Here is a 24,402-nt window from a genome sequence, read left to right on the forward strand (position 1 = left end):
CAAATGTTAGAGAAGGGTTATGCATTGCATTTTGAAAATAAAGCATGTGTTATAGTTGATCCTGAAGGAAATAGATTAATGATTGTAGAAATGCATGATAAAAACTTTAGCATTAATTGGAGACATACTGGCTATAATGCTTATCAACTCAATGAAGTGAATTCCACTCTTTGGCCCAAAAGACTTAGCCATTTTAATTACACTACATTGAGTAAGATGCATTCTCAACATATAGTTCAAAATTTACCTGCTATGAGTGAATGTGACAAAATTTGTGAAGTTTGTCAGCTAGGAAAACAAACCAAACTTCCTTTCTCAAGCAACACCTCTAAAGCCTCTAAAAAACTTCAGCTAGTTCACTCAGACTTGTGTGGCCCTATGAGCACCCCTTCTTTGAATGGAAATAGGTATTTTCTGATTTTCATAGATGACTATTCAAGGCTCACCTGGATTTACTTTCTGAAGCAAAAATCTGAAGTTTTAAGTAAATTCAAAGTGTTAAAAGCAGAGGTTGAAAAACAATCAGATTGCAAGTTGAAGGTACTCAGGTCTGACAATGGATCAAAGTACACTTCTAAAGAATTTAATTCCTTCTGCAAGGATGAGGGAATTTTGCACCAATTGAATTTTTCTCAAGTGATGAAAAAGAAATTCCTGCAACTAGATAGAGATCTTTAAATGAAGTTTATAGTAGGTGCAATGTGGCAGTTGCTGAATGGGTACGTGCTGTCGTTGACACCCAAATTAAAATCCTGAATTACTACAACAAAAATGTAGTAAAGGAAAGTAGAGATCGTTCCTCGAAGAGCTTTGATTAGTATGTCGTTACAAATAAATCGAAACAAAGAAATAAAGGGGGGGTTTTGAAGTGAATGCAAATTATAATAAAAAACAATAAATAAAAATTCAGTAAAATAATCTAAAAGGAATAAATCAATTTAACAAACCTTGGTCTTCGGTCACATCCACCATTGGAACTACGATTGATCATCGAAAGAAAATATCAAATTAATTATTCAAATATTCGTTGTGGTATTAAATTAACCCGTCATTCCTTACAATTAGTTAACTAAAAATATGTATTCTAATTAACCCTTATTGATTAATAATTCGGATACGATCTCGAATTTAATTAAGCAATAGCATTACGAATTAGAAAGGCCAACGAAGCAAGACAACACAAGCGTACGACGTTGCATTTAATCTAGTTAATTATTTTCCTAGGATTTATAGTTTCTGACGCAGCAAACGATAAACTTAGTTGCTACTTCGATTAGATGGATTGAACAATTACGGATTCAACATCTAAACTAGTCGTAGATTATATTAATTGATAAACTAATCGCGTGCTTTAGAAATCAACCAACACAATCATGAAAAATAATTCAGAAAGATAATCAATACTCAAACAATTAAAAAGATGCATTAAAGAACAAAATTAAATCTCACAATCATTGTAGTTCCTTGGTTTCAGATCCCTTCAAGCAAGAGAAATTATTCAGCCATTGTAAACCATGTTTTGCTCTCTAATTCTCTAATTACAATGGTGAATAATTCTCTAATAAAAATAAAAGTATATATATTATCTTCCTACTAAAAATTTGGAAATTGAAATCAATCCTAATCTCCTAATCCAACCAAGCAAAGTGATACATATCTTTCCAAAAAGAAAGGAAAAGATATATATCCTTACTCCAAAAATATCCTTCCTTATCTATCTCAATTAATCCTCTTTTCCAGCCAAAAATTATCCATTTTCTAGGAAGCAAATCTTGATACTTAATGGACCCTTGCAGCTGATCTGGACGTCCAGATTTTATTTTCGCATTCTGTTTTCGTCTTTCACATGCCCACACCTAGTTAACATCACGAAATTTCTAGATTTATAGGTCTGCTCCAGTTTTTTCATCTTTTTGGCCCAACTTATTCTAAAAATATTCAAAGCTTCCTAAATGCAAAAAGATAAGTAATTCCATTAGATTGAATTAAATTTTCACACAACATAAGGGAATTATAAATCAAAATAATAACAATTAATGGTGTTATCACTGAACCTACCTGTTTTGATGATGCAGTGAGTCAAGAAGGGTGGAAAACAGCCATGGAATCAGAACTAGAAATGATTAACAAGAATGCAACTTGGAGCTTGGTTGATAGACCTGAAAATCATAATGTTATAGGAGTAAAATGGATTTATAGAACCAAGTACAATCCAAATGGTTCCATAAACAAACTTAAAGCTAGATTAGTTATAAAAGGATATCTTTAACAACTTGGGATAGATTTCTTTGATACATTTGCACCTGTGGCCAGGTATGATACAATTAAAATGTTAATTGCTTTGGCTACAAATATGAAATGGAAAATCTATCACTTGGACATTAAATCAGCATTCCTAAATGTGGTTCTAAATGAAGACATCTTTGTTGAACAACCTGATGGCTTTAAAATACTAGGTCAGGAAGGAAAAGTATACAAATTACATAAGGCCTTTTATGGCCTTAAGCAAGCCCCCAAGGCTTGGTATTGCAAAATTTATTCCTATTTGCTGGATCAAGGATTTGAGTGTAGCTTGAATGAATCCACCCTATATGTGATGAAAAAAAGGAATCACTTGGTATTGGTTGTTTTATTGTATGTTGATGACCTCCTAGTGACAAGAGGAGACTTAAGTTCAGTAGCGAAATTTACTGAATGCATGAAAAGGGAGTTTGACATGACTGACTTGGGTAAAATGAAATATTTTTTAGGTATGGAGATAGATCAGAAAATAAATGGTATTTTCATTTCATAAAGAAAATATGTGCATGATCTTCTTAAAAAGTTTCACATGGAGCATTGTAAACCTGTCTCTACTTTGGTGGTGAATGAAAAATTCAAAGAAGCTAAATCAAATATGAAAATTGAAGCTACTGTATATAGAAGCCTAATTGGTTCTTTGTTATACCTATGCTCTTCCAAGCCAAATATCATGTTTCCCACATCTTTTCTGTCAAGGTTCATGTAATCACCTAGAAAAAATCACATGTGTGCTGCCAAAAGAATTCTCAGATACATAAAGGGAACTAAAAATTTTGGCCTCTGGTATTCAACACAAGAAAGCAGTAATCTGTTGGGATACTCGGACAGTGATTGGACTGGAAGCTTGAAGGACTTTAAGAGTACTTCAAGCTATTGTTTCTCTTTTGGAAGTGTTGTGTTTTGATGGAATTCAAAGAAACAAGATGTCATTGTTCAATTTTCTGCTGAGGCAGAATATGTAGCAGCTTGTAGTGCAACAAACCAGGCCAAATGGTTGATGAAATTACTTACTGATTTAAATCAAGATCAACAAAGATGTGTCACCATATATGTAGACAGCAAGGCAGCCATTGCTATCACAAAAAATCTAGTTCTTCACGGAAGAACAAAACACATCAATGTCCAATATCACGTAATCCGAGAGGCTGTGAAACTTTAGGAAATAACTTTGATGCATTGCAGCTCTAAAGAACAATTAGCCGATATCATGACTAAAGCACTTCCTAAAACTCAATTTGAGTTACTTAGAATGAGACTTGGATTTGTGCCAAACAGCTCAAAGGAGGAGTGTTAGCAAGTTGAGCTTGTTCGTATTTTTTTGTTAAATAATCCAAGTCAGCTGTAATAGTTAAAAATCAGTTGTGTTTTGTTTAAAATGTATGATGATCCTGCTTTAAAGGATATTTTGGAAGCTTTTTACTATATTAAGTATGACTGACATTTATTAAAGCATGGTGTAAAAGCTTGTATCATATAAAATATATATATATATATATGTATAAAAATCCTTCATCATTGAATGAGGGTAATCATCAGTTTCTTTCATGGTCTATGTTCTTCTGAAAAATCTGATCTTCAATTTTTCTTCTTCCTTTCAGTTCAGCCAAATTACTTCTAAATTTGAATTCTATCTTCTGGTTCAACATCTCAACAATTATCCCTCTCTGTTGGCTCTCTTCTGGCCAATGCTATTGTCAGGGGACATACAACAGACATGACCAGTTCTCATGAATTCTACCATTCAGCATTCCTATCTCACATATTCAATTTTTCTTAGAAATCATGATTCATCAAAACATAAAGAGAAAATTAAAGTTATTCTACTTTATGCAGCCAGCAATGTTGCATGCTAATATAAAATAATTAAACTATGTATACCCAATTTTGAGTCATTTAATCACATGATAACATATCATGGATGCATATAGCATTGTTCAATATAAAATAACCTATATTTCATGATGAGGAATAGGCCTACTAACGACAAGCTAGAATAAATCATCAAGTACCTTAGGTGCTCCCATTATGGTGATCACTGATCACTATCACCCATTCCACTGGTAGTTACTGCCTCAAACAAGATTGTGAAGAAATATGTCTAAATAAACACACCCGGGCTTCCTCTCAGCATTTTTACCCTAAAAATAAACAGTATTATATTGTAATGTCAACATACACAAACATTAAAGAAAAAGACAGTAACATCAATATTATTTTGTAATAATTGGCCATGTAAGCAATATATGGGAGATGAAATATAAAAAAGAAATGTATAAAATGCAAGCTGCAACAAGAAAGTGAAGAACTCCATGTAATATTTTGAGATTTTGGTTCTAGTGAAAATGTCACGGCCCTTCTTAAAAAAAACGGTATCTTAACAAAAGTCTTCTTAGGCTCATACCATTATTCCTGGTGTCGTATTCAGTAGTTAACTACTAACATGCAAGCTCGGACAATGGAAAAAGAAATGAGGATCATTATTACTCTTGTTGAATCCTTAAAGCCCTCATTATCGCATCAGAGCAGGGTTGTCGTCTCTGTATTTGTTTGTTTCGCTCAAGAGAGTGACCTCATAGACCAAGGAGGAGCCCAACAAATTTGCAGTACAATATTAAATTATTATGAGATGCCACTAGATGGAAAATATAAAATCGCATCAAAGCAAGGAGTCCATCAGTAAACCAGGATCTTAATCTCCACTTGTAAAACTTCTAATAGTAAGACCATAAGAGCTACCTTGAGGCATAAGCCGATAGGCTAATGATGAAGTGATGATTAGGGTAGGTATTAACTTGAATAGCCCGACCGAAAGCAAATTGATAAACAAGTCCAACAACAATGTACATTAATAATTTCATGAAACCTCCTCTCACAAAACAACTGAATAACAATAACTAGACACTTGAAGGCTCAGAACTGTACACAAAGATTAACGTTTTTTGCACACTAGAAGAGTTCAGCCTTTGAGGTCATTACCAAAAGAATTATAAGTAAGGTTCCCAAAACAACATTGTCCACTAGATGTCATTTTGTCCTAAAACATCTAAAAGATTGTGGGCATCATTCTCCCCTTCCAAAGCTACTAGTATGTGCTCATAAAAAAATAAATGGGGAGAATAATTAATAGAAGGAACATAACTTGAATATATATCATTAACATAATTCTAAACAAATCTTAGTCCAATCGAATTCCAATTTTCACTATTGGGTCTAAGTCCACCCATGACGGGTTGACCTGATTTGGTTTAATTTAACTGCTAAGAGCAGTTATTAGAAGGGAGTTAAACACTTATTAATTGTCCAAAAACTGTCTCCTCCCAACAATAATAATAATAATTTTTCCATTTACGCACATGAAAAAGATATTAGTTTTCTACTTCTCTCTAAAACCAAAAAACACAGAGATCAAGTCTCCCAAATAAATGTAGTACGTGGAGCAAATTGGGTCGACGAAATGACTCACGTAACCACCTCGCATTGTATTTGAATGGCTTCATCGAAAATTTGAATCCGGGTACTCAAATTTCTATTTACTATAATTCACAAAATATTGATTGGACATGTTTAATTATTTCAAACGTTAGTATCAGAGCGTAGGTTGCGAATATGTCATGTGTTCTGTGAATTGAATTATGTATTCTGCAGAAATTAGAATTAGAATTTTTTATTATAATTTGAATTTTCAGCACAAATTAAGTCCGGCCAAATTGCATGAAATTGGTGATGGGAAACATATTGGATGATTGTATGGAATTATATTGCATGCATTAAAATAAAAATTGACTCCAATTACATCGAATTTGACAAAAATCAAGCCAAAAATTGTGACCAATGATGTGTTCTTCAAGTCACCGTATCGTCGAAATCCAGTGAAGTTAGAGGTTGTCGTTGGTACAAGAAAAACCTACGACTAGTGTTTTATCATTGGAAAATTGTCGGAAGATGACCGATTTGACGAACAAAATTCTAGGGTTTATTGTGTAGAATTTGGTCAAAATTAGGTTGAAAAAACCTGGTTGTCTACCTGTTGGTCAACTGGTAAACTTTTATAGTCAAATGGGTTAGCTGGAGCTAGTCAATGCCACTCAGGTCAGTTGATCAGTCAACGATCAAAGATTGACCAATGACACGTGTTGCTCAATTTTGGCACATGAAGCCACATGCAGACTTTATTTCGATTTGTGAAAGCACGTGCAACGTTAAGTGAACTCATGAAGGTATGTAGACCCTTATTTTAGCTTATGACGATGTGTAAACAATGTTTTCTGATGCGTTTGGGAATGTGAAAACTGTTTCCAAAGCGTGGAAGCTATGTTAAGCACATCGGAAACCATAAATTTAAATTCATTTTATGTTTTAACTTGCGTATGAAATTCTTGGGTTTTCATTGCATACACATCGTTTTTAGCTTAACAAGCTTATAATGTTATACAAGTTAGAGATTAGCTCACTCATACGAGCAATCGCCTTTGACACTAAGAGAGCATGCAAAGATGAGACATTATTCTTGAAAAAAGTAATACTGAGAGAGCACGCCAATGGGAGACAAATTTCTCAAGAAAAGATTTATTGAAGTTAAAATATCGCTTTGATGAGTGATTAAGATGAAGTCATGGATAGATACATTTGAAAATGATCAATTTGGATTCCTCATACCAAATAACTTATGAATGTTAGATGTGAGCTTTTAATATGGATACATACCTGTAGATGTGAAGATGATTAAGAACTTAGGTTAGACGCTCGATATAGCAATTGAACTAAGATTTGTGCAGTGTTATGAATGACATTTGAGAAAATACACATTGTAGCACATGGTTCATACCATGTGTGTACAAGTAAGACAACCAGTTAGAGTAGTGAGAGAATTAATCCTTTCTCCCTCACTGTGTAAGACTGTATGAGGATTACCTCATATTGCTACCTTTGACTCTTTACTGTTGCTCAATGTTTACTCTTAGTGTTGCTATCTTAGATTGACACCTATGGCCACACATGATTCGGTTTATGGAACATAACAAAAAAAAATTAAGTTTAAATTGTGAATTTCGAGTATAAGAGGAAGACTTTTATATATATTACATGTGTCTATTGATCAATCGATGATGTCACTCATATGAAAGAATGAACTTGATCATGGATACATAGGAAAATAACACAATTATAAATAAAAGATTAAAAGGAGTCAGTGTTATCAAGTAAGTTTAGGGTGCTACGAATCTAAAACTTTATTTTGTTTTTATTTGGATTGAAACAACTATGTTATTCCTAATAGATGCATAGTATTTAGCTTTCAAGTGCTAGTTGCTCATGAGATCACACGACATATTTGTAAGTATGAAACGTATGACCGTATGAGATTTTTGTGGGTAAGTATTTGGTTTGAGTCTTCTATCATGTGTGAGTGAGAGATAATGGGTCTAGGTCCACCCATGACAGATTAACTTGATTCGATTTAATTTAACTGCCAAGGGCAGTTATTAGAAGGGAGTTGGAGGGTAGTTGGATATGTATAAATTGTCCAAAAACGGTCTCTTCCCAATAATAATAATAATAATAATAATTTTTTCGTTCACACACATGAAAAAGATATGAGTTTTCTACTTCTCTCTAAAACCAAAAAACACAGAGATCAAGTCTCCCAAATGGATGTAATACGTGGGGCAAATAGGGTCGTGGAAATGAATCACGTCAACACCTCGCACCGTATTTGAAAAGAGCAATGGGACATTTCAAGATCAATTTTATTGAAAAATTGTAGGAGTGATGACTAAATCTAAAATTTGACTGAAATAAAATTCCACCTTTTTCACCCCAAAGAAAGGGTTTGGGGTCATCAAACAAAGTATGTCCATATAAAATGACAAATATGTCATTTTCACTTTACACACTCAGACTATTGAATCCATTTTAATTCTAAATTTTCTTTAAAATGAATTTTTATGTTTGCAGTGAACCAATGAAGCCATTGCCAATTGTTATTCGGTATTTTTCTTACATTTGTGGTAATTATGATCGTAAGGACAAATTTGAAGTTCTATAAAGAATGAATCGCCTAAAAACTCTTTGGCCAATTGTTAAAAGTGGTGTCGATACTTGAGTAGCATGGTTCTTTTTTTTTTGCTCTTAGAGCTGAAAACATTAAAGGCATTATCTTTGGAAAGTTATTACATTTCCATGTTACATTTCACTTTGTGATTCAATTTATTTATTCGTATACACTTCACTTTCATAAAAATGAATGCCCTCATAGTTAACATTAGTAATACTTTTCTCTAAAAGACAACATTTATAGAGAGGGGTGTTGCATCACCCCTACTTATAAAGAGTTTATGCGAAATATTTTATACAAAGTTATATATGTGAATCATGAGTATAAATTGAGCCTAAACAAGCCGAGTTTGAGCTTGAGCCACTCAAGTTTGGCTTTTGAGCTGAGCTCGAGCTTGAAGATGGTCTACTTGATAAACTCATGATCTCATGGGTTAGTTTGAATAAAATATCAATAAGCCCACAAAAGTTTAAATTATGACACTTAAACCATTAAAGTCTTATTTATGTTTGTAATGTAGAAGGTAATTAATAAATATGTAAATTATAAGATTAAAAGAATAATTTAATAATTAAAGAGTAAAAAATGTAATTTGACCAAGTTTAAGCCAACCAAACTTGTTTAAAACTCGAACGCAAATGAAAATCTCACCAGTTTGAAGAGATCAAGCTTCTCTTAAAATAATCGAATTGAACTTTAGTTAAATACTATTCAGACTTGATTGAGTGCACGCTATTCTTTGTATATAAAAGTAATAGTTATTCACATATAAAACATCACTAAATATTTAATCACTTTTAGAATATAGAAAACATAAAAAGACAAATGGACAATTTTTTGCATATATTCAATTTAAAATAAAATATTAATAAAGACATTGTAAAATAAAACCAAACCTACTTGAGTGATGCCTAAACTTAAAAGGCTCTACACATATTCAAGAGTCCAAGAGTCTCAAGACTATCACCTGCAACATAAAAAAAATTAAATATAATTTATATATTATATTGCATGCCCAAAGAAGAACTCAACTTTCAAAGTGATATCACTAAAATAATTAAAGCCATTTCAAATTTCAATGGCTGCCATGAGATGCATCGAACAAGCAAGTTTGAGTTGGTCTCCATTTGTCCCCATTAAATAATAATATGGACATGAGAGACTATAGCGATTATATAATATGCAACGGAGAAGTGCTTGCGAAGGGTCAACCCAAATGTTTAATTATTGGGAAATTTTTTAGGCCAAAAAATCTATAAGACTTACCATCAAATTTTAAAAAATTTAAATACCTATTTATAAATTAATTTTTATAAAAATTTTTAAATATGATTAAATATAAAATATTTATCTAATAATAATATTTAAAAAAATAAAAAAAATTTAAAAAACTAACCATTTCTCTCAAAAAATAAGTTTTCAAAGTGATATTTTTCCCCCAACCTAGGGTCTTAAATTTCACCAACAATTTCCTAACAAATGACAACCGATTTCTCTTCCTTCTGGTGATGTCTTTTTCTCTGGTGCTTTTTCTCTTATTGATGATGTATAGATTCAATAGAATCCAAACTAAGAGTCAAAATTTTTGTCTGTACCTTCGTCATCCAGACGAATCAACTTCATCTAACAACACAAAGTAGGTAGCTAGTACTGGGAGTGTGCATAGTTCGATTTGATATAGTCGGAGAGGTTTTTTAAAATCAAACTAAAAAAAACGTTTTTAGATCATTTACTTTATATTAGATTCGAAAGGCATATATATATAAAATAAAATTATACGTACATACTTTTGGTATATAATTTAAGTATACAAAATATGTGTCATTATGTGGTTGAATGATTTTAAATTAAAGATAAAATAACTTTTAATCGTATGATGACTTCTCATCTTTGTACCCAAATTATATACCAAAAATGTGTATAAATAACATTTTTTATACAATATACATATAAAAAAGACAAAATAAATATGAAATAAATAAAATGTATACCTAATTACTTATTAAAAAATTCTGTCAAATACAGTTATAAATATATTATTTTAAAAAATTACGATTTATACTTTGATTCAGTTTGAAAATCACCCAAATCTATTTTTATATATGATTTTGTGACTTTCCAATATAAACATGCAACGTGCAAGGTTATAAATAATATAAGAACTTCATTATCAAAATTTATAAAATCTTAAACGAAATACAAATTTTACCTTTGAGTTGCATTTGTACTTTGATCGCATGTTACACAAAAGGTGATGGCAACAACACCCATGATGGCAATCTGGAAAGACTTTAGCCATTGTAGAGTATATAACATGATGTTGATATAAGATTATCACCAACTTAGAGATTTCATTGATGTATTCTTTAACCTTCCTGAGAAATCAATATCATTTGTCATGATCTTCTTTTTTACCAACACCAAAAACAATTGGGTATATTTAGTTATTGCCATCGGGACCTACCACAAGGAATAAATGACCGAGGTATCGACCTTTAAAGAAAGTAACATCGATGCAAATAACGGGTTGAAAATATTGTCTAAATGCATGAACAAAACATCCCAATGCCATGAAAAAAATACTTAAATCAATGTTCATCATCCGTTTCAATAGCAGTCACACTTTTCGGATTTGCATGCTTTAAATTATAGGAATAATTTGGTAAGGGCATAAATGATTCTTCCGATGAGCTCTTCAGTGAATTTAAAACTCAATTTCTTGCCCGTCAAGCCTATGAATATGAAATGTCAATGTTATATTGGTCAGTGATGTTGACAATTATCTCTTTAGGCTGATAAATTTGAACAATCAATAAAAACTTTGACCTCATTAATTGATCTAAAGCTCGGGCCCTAGCTTGTCGGTGATGTGGCATTATTTGATCAACTGAACACGTGTGAGTTGGATTCATTTTACCTATTTGGAAAACTTCACTGGATTTGACTTTAGTGGCTGATAGATACCAATGACATTTTTCATCATAACAACTAAGCTTTCATCGCCCTATGTCAAACTTCTATACTCTATATTGAAATCCTTTTTCTAAGGAAAATTGGTCCACAACATCTTTCAAGTGTTGTTTGTTATGAAAAATATCACCAAGCTTCTCGAATCAATCTTGTACCACTTGACGATGTTGATGGTTGTGAAGGAAAATCAGAAAGCTATCTAAACGGATCAATGGGGACATTGTCAAAAAATAGCCTTGAATAATTTCCACTACCCATAATAGGATCTTTAACCTGCAAACTATTTATACCAATAGTAACAGGTGACATATCATTAGACTCCGCCTTACCAAGAGGAATATCAGTTATCTCATTATTCTCAAAGTCACCCTAGTTAAGAACTCTATCTTTCTCTCCACGAGCCCATTCATTTGTAATATACAATACGTCATTACTGAAATCAATTAAGTCTTTCAAATCATATTCTTTTTTTTCACTTTTTCAATTTATTTTTCTTTTTCTTTTTCTTTTTCTTCTTCCTATCCTTTGATCAAGTACATGTAACAAAAATAAGAATACATTATTTGAAGTATTGAGACATGTCAATAAGACCTTGGACATCTTCATCATTTTGGATTTGTACTAGGTAATTGAGCTCAATTTTTCTAGGTTTCATAGATTCTTGAAGGTGGTTTTTGATTGGATCAAGATCGCAATGCTCACTCAAAAGTTGAATAAATCCCTCAAATGTTGTTTCGGAGGGAATTTTAATAAATTGTTTACATCCTCCAACATACTTCATTATGTTGTCATCACGTTGAATTCATTCTCCTTGGAAACGAATAGACGCATGATCAGTCATTTTAATTATTAATTCTGCAATGGCAATTTTTTTGGGAAAAATTAAACATTTATAAGAAAAGAATCTACAATAACCATATATATATATATATACCACTTCTAATTTCTCAAAATATCTCTACCTATTTCTAACATGTCATTTAAAACCGTATAAAAAAGTTTAATATCAAAATGCATCTATCTACTCTTAACATATCATTTAAGACTGTCTTACAATATTTAATATTAAAATACCCTCATATTTTTTAACATTTTATTTAACCCCTATAAATATCTAATATTTTTTTACCACCCTTATATGTTATCTTGTATCAAAATACTTCTATCTATTCTTAATATTTTATTTAAAACCTTCTTATAATGTTTAATATCAAAACACCCCCAATAATTTTCTAACATTTCTTTTACTCCTTATAATTTTCTAACATTTCATTTAACACTCACATATATTGTTTTGTATCGAAATACATCTATCTATTTCTAACATTTTATTTAAATCCTTCATACATTGTGTAATATCAAATTATCCCTATATTTTTCTAACATTTCATTTAACCCTTAAATTATTACCAAATATCTAAATGTCCCCTTTAAATGACATGCAAACTAGATTTAACAATTAAAATTAAGTTTTAAGTTAAGATTCATATAAATACCTTTTTTTTTTCACAGATTGACTTTTTTCAATTTGAATTTAGAAATATGAACTTTTTTCTTCCGAAAAAACCCATAATAATTGATATTGAGTAAAAATGAGAGTAAAAGTGAGTATGTGAGTGATATGGGAAATGTATATAATGAGCGTAAGAGTGAGAGGATTTATATAGATGTAGTGAAGAGTAGTTTTGATAATTTAAAAAACATGTAGGGCTTTTTTGCTTAAGAATAAGAAAAATAGACATTTTTGCTTAATAAAAGATAAAATGGGTAATTAATTTAATTTCCCTAGAGATAAACTTAGAAGGCTCTACATATATTTAAGAGTCAAGAGTCTCAAGACTATCACCTGCAACATAAAAAAATCAAATTTAATTTATATATTATATTGCATGCCCAATGAAGACCTCAACTTTCAAAGTGATATCACTAAAATAATTAAAGCCATTTCAAATTTCAATAGAGGCCATGCGATCATCGATCAAACAAATTAGAGTTGGTTTCCATTTGTCCCGGTTAAAGAATAATATGGACATGAGAGACTGCAGCTATTATATAATATGCAATGGAGAAGTGCTTGCGAAGAGGCCACCCAAGCATATAATTTTTGGGAAATTTTTTAGGCCAAAAAATCTCAAAATGTTATCGTTCGGCTTTCAAAAATTCAATCATTTGTTTATAAGTTTAATTTCTATTAAAAATTTTAAATAGAATTAAAAAAATTATTATATAATAATAATATTTAAAAAATAAGAGTTAATATCACTCTACCCCCTTAATTTGGAAAACTAACTATTTCTTCCTAAAATTAAGTTTCAAAAGTGACATTTTTCCCAAAACTTAGGTTTTCAAATTTCAGTAACGATTTCCCAGTAAACGATGATTGATCTTTCTCCCTTTTGATAATATCTCTTCCTTTGGTGTTTTTCGTCTGATTGATGATGTCTGGATTTGACAAAATTCAGACGAAGAGTAAAAATTTTTGTCTAGACCTTCATTGTCCAAATGAATTAGCTTTGTCTAACAACACAAAGTAGGTAACTAGTACTAGTCAAGGTAAGTTGCATTATCAAAAGTGTAATTTTTAGGGGTGTGCATGGTTCGATTTGGTACAATTTGAGAGTTTTTTTACATCAAACTGGAAAAAACAGTTTTAAATAATTTATTAATATATATAAAATAAAACAATATATAAACACTTTTGATACATAATTTAGGTACATAAAACATGTGTCATTGTGTGATTAGATGATTTTAAATTAAAAATAAAATAATACTCAATCGCATGATGATATATCATATTTGTATTCAAATTACGTATTAAAAGTTTGTACAAATAACATTCCTCATACTATATATATATAAATATATATATATATATATATATATATATATATATATATATATATATATATATATATATATATATAAATATATATATATAAATATATAAATAAATAAATATATAAATATATATATATATATATATATATATATATATATATATATATATATATATATGACAAAATGAATATGAAATAAATAAATTGTATATCTAATTATTTATTAAAAAATTTTGTCAAATATAATTATATATATATATTTTAAAATAAATGATTTATAATTTGATTTAGGATGAAAATCACCTTAAATAAAAAAAATGATTTAAAATATTTTTAATTTAAATTAAAACAAATTAAATTATAATTTTTAAATAATTCAATTCAATTTTATCATTTATACAAAACTATGCGCATCCCTAATGATTTTGAATATGCATCGGAGAAGTGCTTGCGAAGGGTCCGCCAAACGTTAAATTATCGGGAAATTTTTTAGGCCAAAAAATCTAAAAGACTTATCATCAAATTTTAAAAAATTCAAATACTTATCTATAAATTAATTTTCATTAAAAATTTCAGATATAATTAAATATAAAATATTTATCTAATAATAATATTTAAAAAAATAAAAGTTCACATCAATTTCTCTTTTTAATTTGAAAATCTAACAATTACTCTCAAAAAATAAGCTTTCAAAGTGACATTTTCCCTCCAACCTAGGGTCTCAAATTTCACCAGCAAATGACAATCGATTTCTCTTCCTTCCGGTGATGTCTCTTTCTCTAGTGTTTTTCCTCCTATTGATGATATCTAGATTCAATAGAATCCAAACGAAGAGTCAAATTTTTTGTCTGTACCTTAGTCATTCAAACGAATCAGCTTCATCTAACAACACAAAGCAGGTAGTTAGTACTGGGAGTGTGTATAGTTCGATTTGATATAGTTTGAGAGTTTTTTAAAAATCAAACTGAAAAAAACGTTTTCAAATCATTTACTTTATATTAGGTTCGAAAGGCATATATATATAAAATAAAATTATACGTACATACTTTTGGCATATAATTTAAGTATACAAAATATGTGTCATTATGTGGTTAAATGATTTTAAATTAAAGATAAAATAATTCTTAATCGTATGATCACTTCTCATCTTTGTACCCAAATTATATACCAAAAGTGTGTATAAATAACATTTTTTATACAATATACATATAAAAAAGACAAAATAAATATGAAATAAATAAAATGTATACCTAATTACTTATTAAAAAATTCTGTCAATTAAAAAAAAATTGGTTTCATATACTTTGATTCATACTTTGATTACGATTTATAAATATATTAAAAAATACAGTTATAAATATATTATTTTAAAAAATTACGATTTATACTTTGATTAGTTTGAAAATCACCCAAACTTAAATAATTGGTTTGAAAAATTTTTAACCTAAACTAGAGTAAACCAATTCATAATTTTTAAATAATTCGATTTAATTATACAATTTATATCAAATTATGCACATCCTTATGGTAATTTTTTTAAGTCATGAGCAGCTGAAAGGCTCATCTTTCAAAGTATACTCCTTTTCTTTCTAGAAACTGCTTTTGTGCAAGGGAGAGACAACTAAATTTGTAAAGGAGTAAAGGTGCTGAGAAAATAACAAAAGAAGTTGGTCTGGTAGCAGCTTATTTTGGCTTATTTTCTGTGTTATAATTTGAAATCATTGGTGAGGACATAGGAAGTTATTAAAAAATAAAAATAAAAATATACATACATATTTTTTTTATATAATTTAAATATATAAATAATATAATTAAATAATTTTTAATTAAAAATAAATTAATATATAATAATATATTATTTATATATTTTAATTATATATTAAAAATATGTACAGCTGGGCAGAGGTTTATAAAATTTAGTCTTTATAAAATTTAGTTTTAAAACATGATAGCCAACTGTATCTGCCCAGCTGGGCATAGGTCATGTTTCTTTGGAAGGAAAAAGGTCTCTTCCGAAATTGGGCCATAATTTGCGGTAGAAAAACAAGCCGTTATGACCCTTGGCCAGGACGAGTACGGCGACTGAGTTGAATTCTAGAGTTTGTTAGTGTTAAGTAAAAAGGGTAAAAAAACATGTTATTTCAGTTTGACCCTACTTTGTTTAATGACCAAGTTACCCCAATGTCTCCAAAACAGTATATCTGGTGCCAATTTCCAGCAAGAAAACTCTAGTCTTCAATTCTCCTTTCTATCTCAGAAGCTCTCTCATCGTCATCGTCTTTGCAATTTCCATATGGCTGTGGAAGTGGACTATGTAGTTGAGTTTTTGCTAATGAAACTTGACAGACTGGAGTCCAGGGTTTCGCTGTATCTTTCACGTTGGCAAGGGGTAGTTTCACATCTGGACATGTTTATATTAAAGTTGAGGAAGTTTCAAGCAGACCTCGCCTATATATACCCGCATCAATCCCTCGAGAATTCGAAATTTTGGCTGGACGATTTACTGGACTCGGCTTATAATGCGGACGACGTACTGGATGAGCTTGTCACTTGTATTTTAGAGAGTGAGCTGATGGCAAAAGGGCGTTTAAGCATTGGCAAGGTGCGTAGCTTTATCCCTGCTTGTTTTACTGATTCGACTCCAGATCTCCGTATGCAGACCGCGTTAATAGATATCACTCGCCGATTTGAAAAATTATACGGTGATATAACACTCGACTTTCCGCTGTTCAACGCGCCGAATCATGGAGGGATAGCAATTTCTTTTCGGAAAGTACCACACCCTAAATCTTTACTTACACAATCTCGTATTTACGGTCGAGATGAGGATAAAGAAAAGATACTTGAAATGGTGTTAAATGAGGAGTCAAATGATTTCAATTTTAGTGTTATAAGCATTGTTGGAATGAGAGGAATTGGCAAAACAAGGCTAGTTCAAGAGGTCTACAACGACAAGGCTTTGGAAGGTTTCAATATCAGAGCATGGGTAGATGTCTCCTCTGGCATCTCTATTGACGAAATTCACAAGCGGCTTCTCCAGCAGATCACTTTATCATCCTGCAGGTCTTATGGATTACAAGAAATGCGAATTGCACTTGCAAAAGCTGTAATTGGAAAAAGTTGCTTGTTTGTCTTGGATGATTGCTGGATTCGGACTTCTGACGCTTGGGATTTCTTTTTTGGTCCTTTCAAGGATGGAGCAGCAGGAAGTAAAATAATTGTTACTACATGTAATGTTGATTTTGAAGTAAAAATGTGCCCGAGTAAATGTTATAACTTGAATCTCCTAACAAAAGATGCCTGCTTGGCTATATTTGAGGAGCATGGATCTGGAATTAGGGGGTTTAATCCACAACGAACTTCACCACTAATTCGAGAAAAAGTTGTTGAAAAGATCCGAGGCTTGCCTCTGGCTGCAAGTACTCTTGCTGGCATGTTACGCTTTCAGCACAGAAGTGAGTGGGAAAACAGTTTGAATGACAGAACATTCAATGATCTATATGAATCTAGAATTGTCCCTGTGTTAGAAATAACTTACTCTCATCTTCCTTGGTATTTAAAAGAGTGTTTTGCTTATTGTGCAATTTTGCATGAGGATTATGAATTTGAGGAGAAGGAACTTGTAATTTTATGGGTGGCAGATGGTCTGATCCATCCACCATCTGTAGGCACAAAAACATTGAAAGATGTGGGTGTTGAATATTTTCAAGCTTTACTTAAAAGGTCAATATTTCAACCATCAAGCAGCAATGCTTCTAAATTTAGAATGCATGGCTTTTTCAACCGTCTGGCCAGGAGGATTTCAGTGAAAAGAAGCTTTAAGTTGGAAGAGGATTTTATAATCTCAGAAAGATTTGATAAGATTCGGTATTTTTCTTACATTTGTGGTAATTATGATCGAAAAGAAAATTTTGAAGTTCTACATAGAATGACTAACCTAAGGACTTTTCTGCCAATTGGTAAAAGTGGTAATAGCCGATACTTGAGCAATATGGTTCTTTTTGATTTGCTGCCAAAGCTGAAAAAATTGAGGGCATTGTCTTTGGAAAGTTATTATATTACCATGTTACCAGATTCAATTAGAGAATTGAAACTTCTAAGGTACCTCAATCTCTCTAATACTGAGATCAAAAGTTTACCTGAATCAACAAGTTTATTATTTAACTTGCAATGTTTGATATTAAAACATTGTTCCCGACTTATCAGGTTGCCTTTTAATGTTGGAAGTTTGATCAATCTCTATTACGTTGACATTACAGGAGTGAAGTTAGCAGAGATGCCTCTAGGAATGAAAAATTTGAAAGGTCTTCATGTGTTATCTAATTTTGTTGTGGGCAACGACAAACAATCTTGTATAGAAGTTCTGAAAAATTTAAAATTTCTCTCTGGGGAACTTTGCATTTCAAGATTAGAGAATGTGGTTCTTGACTTCTGAGGATCTATTTTAGTTGATAAGAAGTACCTAGAAGTGTTGGTATTAGAATGGGGATCTCAACATGATGATTCACGAGACAAGACAAAAGGAAAAGAAGTACTTGACATGTTGCAGCCCCATAAAAATCTAAGCAAACTTACAATCAAATGTTATGGTGGTCTGGTATTTCCATCATGGGTCGGAGATCCATCATACTCCAACATGGTGGTCCTAAGATTGGAAAATTGTGAACAATGCACAACCATGCCATCACTTGGGCAATTAAGCTTGCTTAAAGCACTCACCATCAAAGGCATGGGTGGAATAAAGGGGATTGGTTTGGAAATTTATGGGGAAAATTGCTCAAGACCGTTTCCATCTTTGGAGTTGTTTTGAGGATTTGCAAGAATGGGAGTATTGAGACCTTATCAAAGAAAACGAGCATGCCAATGTATTTACTTGCTTGCAAGAGCTTTCCATCTTAGATTGCCCAAAGCTCTACGGCCAGTTACCTGACCATCTTTCTTCATTGGAGAAGCTTGTTATTCGTGAGTGCAAGCAGCTGGTAGTTTCATTCAACCATCTCCCTTCATTGAAAAAACTTTTGATTCATGAATGTCGACACTTGGTAGTTTCAATCTCAAGCCTTCATATGCTCCATGAACTAGAAGTTGTTGGATGCAAAAGAATGGTGTCTTGTAGTCCATGTGACTTTAAGTCACTAAAGTCATTGACACTTTCAAATATTTCAGAAACTAAAAACTGGTTTGTTCAAGGGTCTCAGAAAGTAGAACATCTAAAGATTGTCAATTGTGAATGGCTCATAAATTCGTGGTTGAATAGCATTTGTCTTCAGAAGCTACCAGAAAGGTTTCATAGCCTTACTTCCCTTAGAGAACTGTCTATTGAAAATTGTAACAGCCTTGTTTCATTTCCAGAAGCAAGTTTTCTTTCGGCTTTGACTGTACTTAAGATTAGAACTTGCAGTTCTCTAAAATTCATTTTTGAGGGAATGAAGAATAATGACGTACACGTGGAAAACTTGCAAATTGGGGATTGTCACTCTCTAACATTCCTTGCAAGAGGTCACCTACCCCAATTTCTAAAACAACTTTCCTTGATAAATTGTAAGAAATTGCAGGGGTTGTTGGATGATAAAAATTACACTTGCTCCTCTTTTATGTCATTGGTGCACAAGGAGGATGATAGAAATGTCAGTACAAATCTTCTTGAGTATTTGTATATCTCCCAATGTCCATCTCTCACTTGCTTATCATCAAGGGACCGATTATTTGTTGTCCTGAAGCACCTTGATATTCGGGATTGCTTGAAACTCCAATTATTGCAAGGCCAATTACCTGCAACACTTGAACACTTGGAGATTTCAGGTTGCTCAGAGCTTACCATCTTGTCAACAGAGGGGTTGTTACCTAAGGCGCTTAAACACCTGAACATTGCTGATTGTCCGAAGTTAAAGTCCATAGCAAAGAGCTTCAATAAAGGCATGTTTGTTAGGTTTTTCCAGATCAAGAACTGTAAAAATCTTGAATTCATACCCGAGGGTATACATAATCTGAATAGTCTCCATACAATGTATGTACAAGATTGTCCGAGTCTTGTCTCCTTTCCTGCAGAAGGGTTTGCCAACACCAACTCAACTGTGTTATCAATTGAGAGGTGTAAGAAACTTAAAGCTCTACCCATTGGCCTGCACAATCTCAGCTGCCTTGAACAATTAGTAATATGGCAGTGCCCAGGTATTATGTCCATTCCCAAGGGAGGCTTTCCTACCAACCTAACCTCACTTTCAGTTGCCGATGCCAATCTGTTTAAGTCACTATTTGAGTGGGGTCTTCATAATCTCACCCATCTAAGAAGCCTCGAGATTAGTGGATGCCCAGATGTAATTTCTTTCCCAATAGAGGAAATGAATATGGTGCTTCCGGCCTCTCTAACTCAGCTGACTGTTAGAAGATTCCCGAAATTAAAATATTTATCATCTAGGGGTTTTGAGGCCCTTAGGTCTCTTCAAGAACTTTCCATTAGTGATTGCCCGGAGTTGTCATCCTTTCCGAAAAGTTTGCCATCCTCACTTCTGCAATTGTATATTTATAATTGTCCTTTGCTGAAAAAGCAGTGCAGAAGGAATAAAGGAGAAGAGTGGCCTAAGATTGCTGACATTCCTCGTGTTAGAATAGATTATGAATTCATCTATGATACATTGTAAGAAAATTACCTTCTTGGTATGTTAGTTTTTCACACATAAACCATATAGCTACTTTAGCAGCAATAATTGATGCAATTTTTTATGGTAACAGAGTTTGACTTATGTGATACATGCAGGATAAAAGTTCAACTACCCAATTCAATCTATCAGTGCCAATACCTGGATGGTAGGCTGTATTGTGTATTTAGCAAATATACTTGGCAGCATAAATTACTTGAACTGAATAAAATATTGCAGCTTAAATTTGGATCTTTTTAGTCATTTAAGTAGTTTGCTGTACTTCAGTTGAAAGTGTCAATAATTTTTTTTTCCTTTTTATTTTTCATGTGGATTGTTAAGGTAATCTTACAGAATAATATTTGATATATTGAATTGTCAAGAAGATGCTGCTAGGGGTAGATAATTAGAGATAAATTTTTAATATCTCTTTCATTTAAATTTTTCTTTGTAATTTTGATTTTTTTTTTTCCAACTGTACTATAGATGGCATACAGATGGTTTGAGAAGCTGGGTTCCAATATTATGAACCATCAGGATAGGATGCCAAACACATTTGAAGTCAGGTAATAAGAGTGTATATTATCTTACTATCCAGATCTCTGAGGAATAATATGTTATATCTGTTAGAACATTGCAGTACCAGTTCACAGGCTTTGCTGCATGGCATTGCTGCATGGCATTGCTTACATCTCTGTTCTGGAAGGCATTCTCCCAGGCGTTGCTTTCATCTCTGTTCTGGACGTTAGTCGCTTCACCTGATTGATCTTTATATAAGCTGTAGTTGGTGAAAGGTACTACAAAGAAATATTTGAACAACAATTTTTTTATGAATCAAAGTATGTACAAAAAAGTCTTGTTTCTGGTGCTTTCTTGCCCATCCTTATGAAAGCATATTATTTCTAAGACAGTAAGACTTTATGTATTGTATCTTCAATTTCTTTTCTGCTTAACTGCTCTAATTGTTGTTGTTACTAATTTTCTATTTTCTCTGCACAAAATGAATGATCCTTTTTCTAGCCTAAACTGAGTGTAAATTAGTGTTCATATTCCACCAAAAAGAAAAAGTTAGTGTTGTTACATTCTGAATGAGTTAAAAACTTTCTATACTGCTTCATATTGGTAGATTGATACGTCGATTTTGTCTCATGTTTTAAATGAGGTTCATTTCCTTCAAGAGTACACTTATTCCTTCTATAGAATGTCTCATAAATTTTTCTTCTTCAGGATTTCCCTTGCATCTATTACTTTTGGGAAGTAACATCTAGTGGATGATGTCTTTTTGGTAACCACACATATGGAGTAAAACTTTTAATTCTTTCAGGTAATGACCTCAAATTTATAAATTGCAGGGTATTAAAACAGTGTATGTGTATTTTCCATATATACATGTTTCCTCTAAAATCAAAAAGCAGTATTCCTATATTGTTTGAAATTTTGACAACAATGCTTTGTGAAATTTTGAGAAGGTAATTCCTGTCTTTTTCTTTCAATGTTCATGTGAAAACTTACGTTATAATGCTGTGTTGTTTTATTTTTTGGGAAAAAAATTAATGACAGGAAGCCCAGATTACGTAATTTATCTAGATTATCGTACCTCGGCTTCCTCAAATTACTGATAATTTCTTCTTGTTTCATTTCATTTGGCTCAGTACTATGATGCCTTGTGTATGAATAACAACTAATTTTATATTTTTGTTTTATATATACAGTTGGGTTTGCATTAATTCACTTTGAAATGAGGTGTATGAAAGGTAATTTTGTGAACTTCTTTGAAGTATGACCATTGAATACCTTTATGTGTATGAATTCACATATATACTAAAAGAAGCTTTATGTGACTGATAAGGCACTGGATTTTTCTTTACCAAAAGGAGGTTGTGATTGCGGAGGCATAAAATTTTCCCTTCCTAACGTAAGCACATTGTCCCACACCTTCATACTCTTTATGTTTTGACCGTATAAGTTATTAGCATGGTTGTGAACCCATCCTTGTCTTTGTTGAGACAAAAATACTTGTTGAAATTAAACTGCCACTTGCCTAGCAGGACAACATCCAGATATTTAAGTATAATTCAGCCTTCTCTTGTTAATTTGCTTTGGTTTTACTTTTTTTCTTCCAGCTTCATCTCATAATAGTTCTATGTTGTTGTGGTACAACTTTAGAAAACTCGTTGGGCCTGGAGGGACAATGTTGAGTGAGTAGAAGTAATTACAGAGACAACAGAGTAGCCAATTCTGGGAAAATAGCATGGGAATATTATGGATACAACGAGGTAATAATGAGGTTCACCTTCTTCTTCTCTATTCTTCCAAGTCTTCCATGTTTTCCATACTTGCATGTTCCATGGCCACTTAAATGAATTATTATACTTTGTTTTCAGCATTAATGCCTTCTTTTGGTAGAAAATCTACCCGATTCATCTTGCTTTTTCACTTGGGATGAATATCTGAGCTTTTGGAGCCTGCTTGTTTGTATCCCCTCAGCAAAATATCAGTTTCCCTGCCTGTAACGGCCGTCCATTGGGGCACCAGATGTTGTGTAGGCTGTGTTTAGAGCTTGCAGCATTAATCTTTGGCAAATTTCAGTCGATGGTGATTAATGGAGCTATGGTATTATTTGGAAAAGTTCGTACCACTGGATTTTGATTTGCAAATTTAATCTCATGATAGTGATGAGTAGCATACATATAAGATTGTGCTATGTTTGTTGATGAATTAATCATGTAACATGAATGAGATGTTAGATATACATATCATTTATGGGCATGAAGTGAAAAGGATAAAATTGTTATTTCAATTTTAAATATTAAAATGAAAGTAGAGTTGGATCTGAATCGAGTTGTCTTGTTTTCAAATGCCGGTTTAGCTTGACTCAAACTCATTTATGTTGAATTCAACTCAAACTCGTTGGGTGACTTGAATTGGAGCCATCCCATGTTTCATTTGAACCGAATTTAAACCATTGGGTGTTCAGGCTTGACACTGCTTGTATCCACCAATAGATGAAGGCAATGTTTTCAATTCTAAACCAGGCTGACCATCGGTCCAGGTAGAACCTATTCCATCAGCCGGTCTGATTGGGATTTAAAACACTGGTTTTAGATTCCAAATCCAAGGGGCTCGACACTCCCACATTTTTCTTTTATCCTTTCTATCAAGAAAACTTGCACTACCCATAAGAAGCTTCTGATTTAACAAATAATGAAACAAGTTACATGAGGTAATGGACGGAAGCTGTGTCCCAGAAAACAATGAAATTACCCAACATATGTCATGCACACTCAACAAAACCAAGTTTGGAGAATCAGATACAATAATTATAAGTGCTTTACAAGTTCACACTATTACAATAATTGTGCAGGACCCCAGAACAGCTTACTGCAGTTCCCAAAATGTAAAGATCAGAAGTGCCTATTCATGATGGCAGTTCCACACAGCAATGCCTGTGGAATGGCAACTGCTATTTACTAGCAGATATACACTAAAGCTCAAAAAGCCTTCTACGTTGGGTTCATTATTGTTAGCAAGTTGAGCTTGTTTGTATTTTTTTGTTAAATAATCCAAGTCAACTGTAATAGTTAAAAATCAGTTGTGTTTT

The 24,402-nt window shown here is 32.1% G+C and overlaps 1 protein-coding gene across 3 annotated transcripts in view; it reads left to right on the forward strand.

Annotated features, from left to right (window-relative positions):
- LOC123207226 (putative disease resistance RPP13-like protein 1) overlaps nt 1-23,638 on the forward strand; it is a 49,460-nt gene extending 25,822 nt beyond the window's left edge. Inside the window, exons 4-8 of one of the 3 annotated variants that reach the window (XM_044624549.1) lie at nt 22,029-22,125; nt 22,514-22,555; nt 22,651-22,716; nt 22,968-23,077; nt 23,186-23,638. The gene's annotated coding sequence lies outside the window, so the exon portion shown is untranslated. The remainder of the gene's footprint in view (nt 1-22,028; nt 22,126-22,513; nt 22,556-22,650; nt 22,717-22,967; nt 23,078-23,185) is intronic. The other 2 variants (XM_044624550.1, XM_044624551.1) reach the window with 2 other exon arrangements.
- Nucleotides 23,639-24,402: the final 764 nt, after the last annotated feature.

This window comes from Mangifera indica, unplaced genomic scaffold (genome assembly GCF_011075055.1).
Source record: "Mangifera indica cultivar Alphonso unplaced genomic scaffold, CATAS_Mindica_2.1 Un_0066, whole genome shotgun sequence".
NCBI lineage: Eukaryota > Viridiplantae > Streptophyta > Magnoliopsida > Sapindales > Anacardiaceae > Mangifera > Mangifera indica.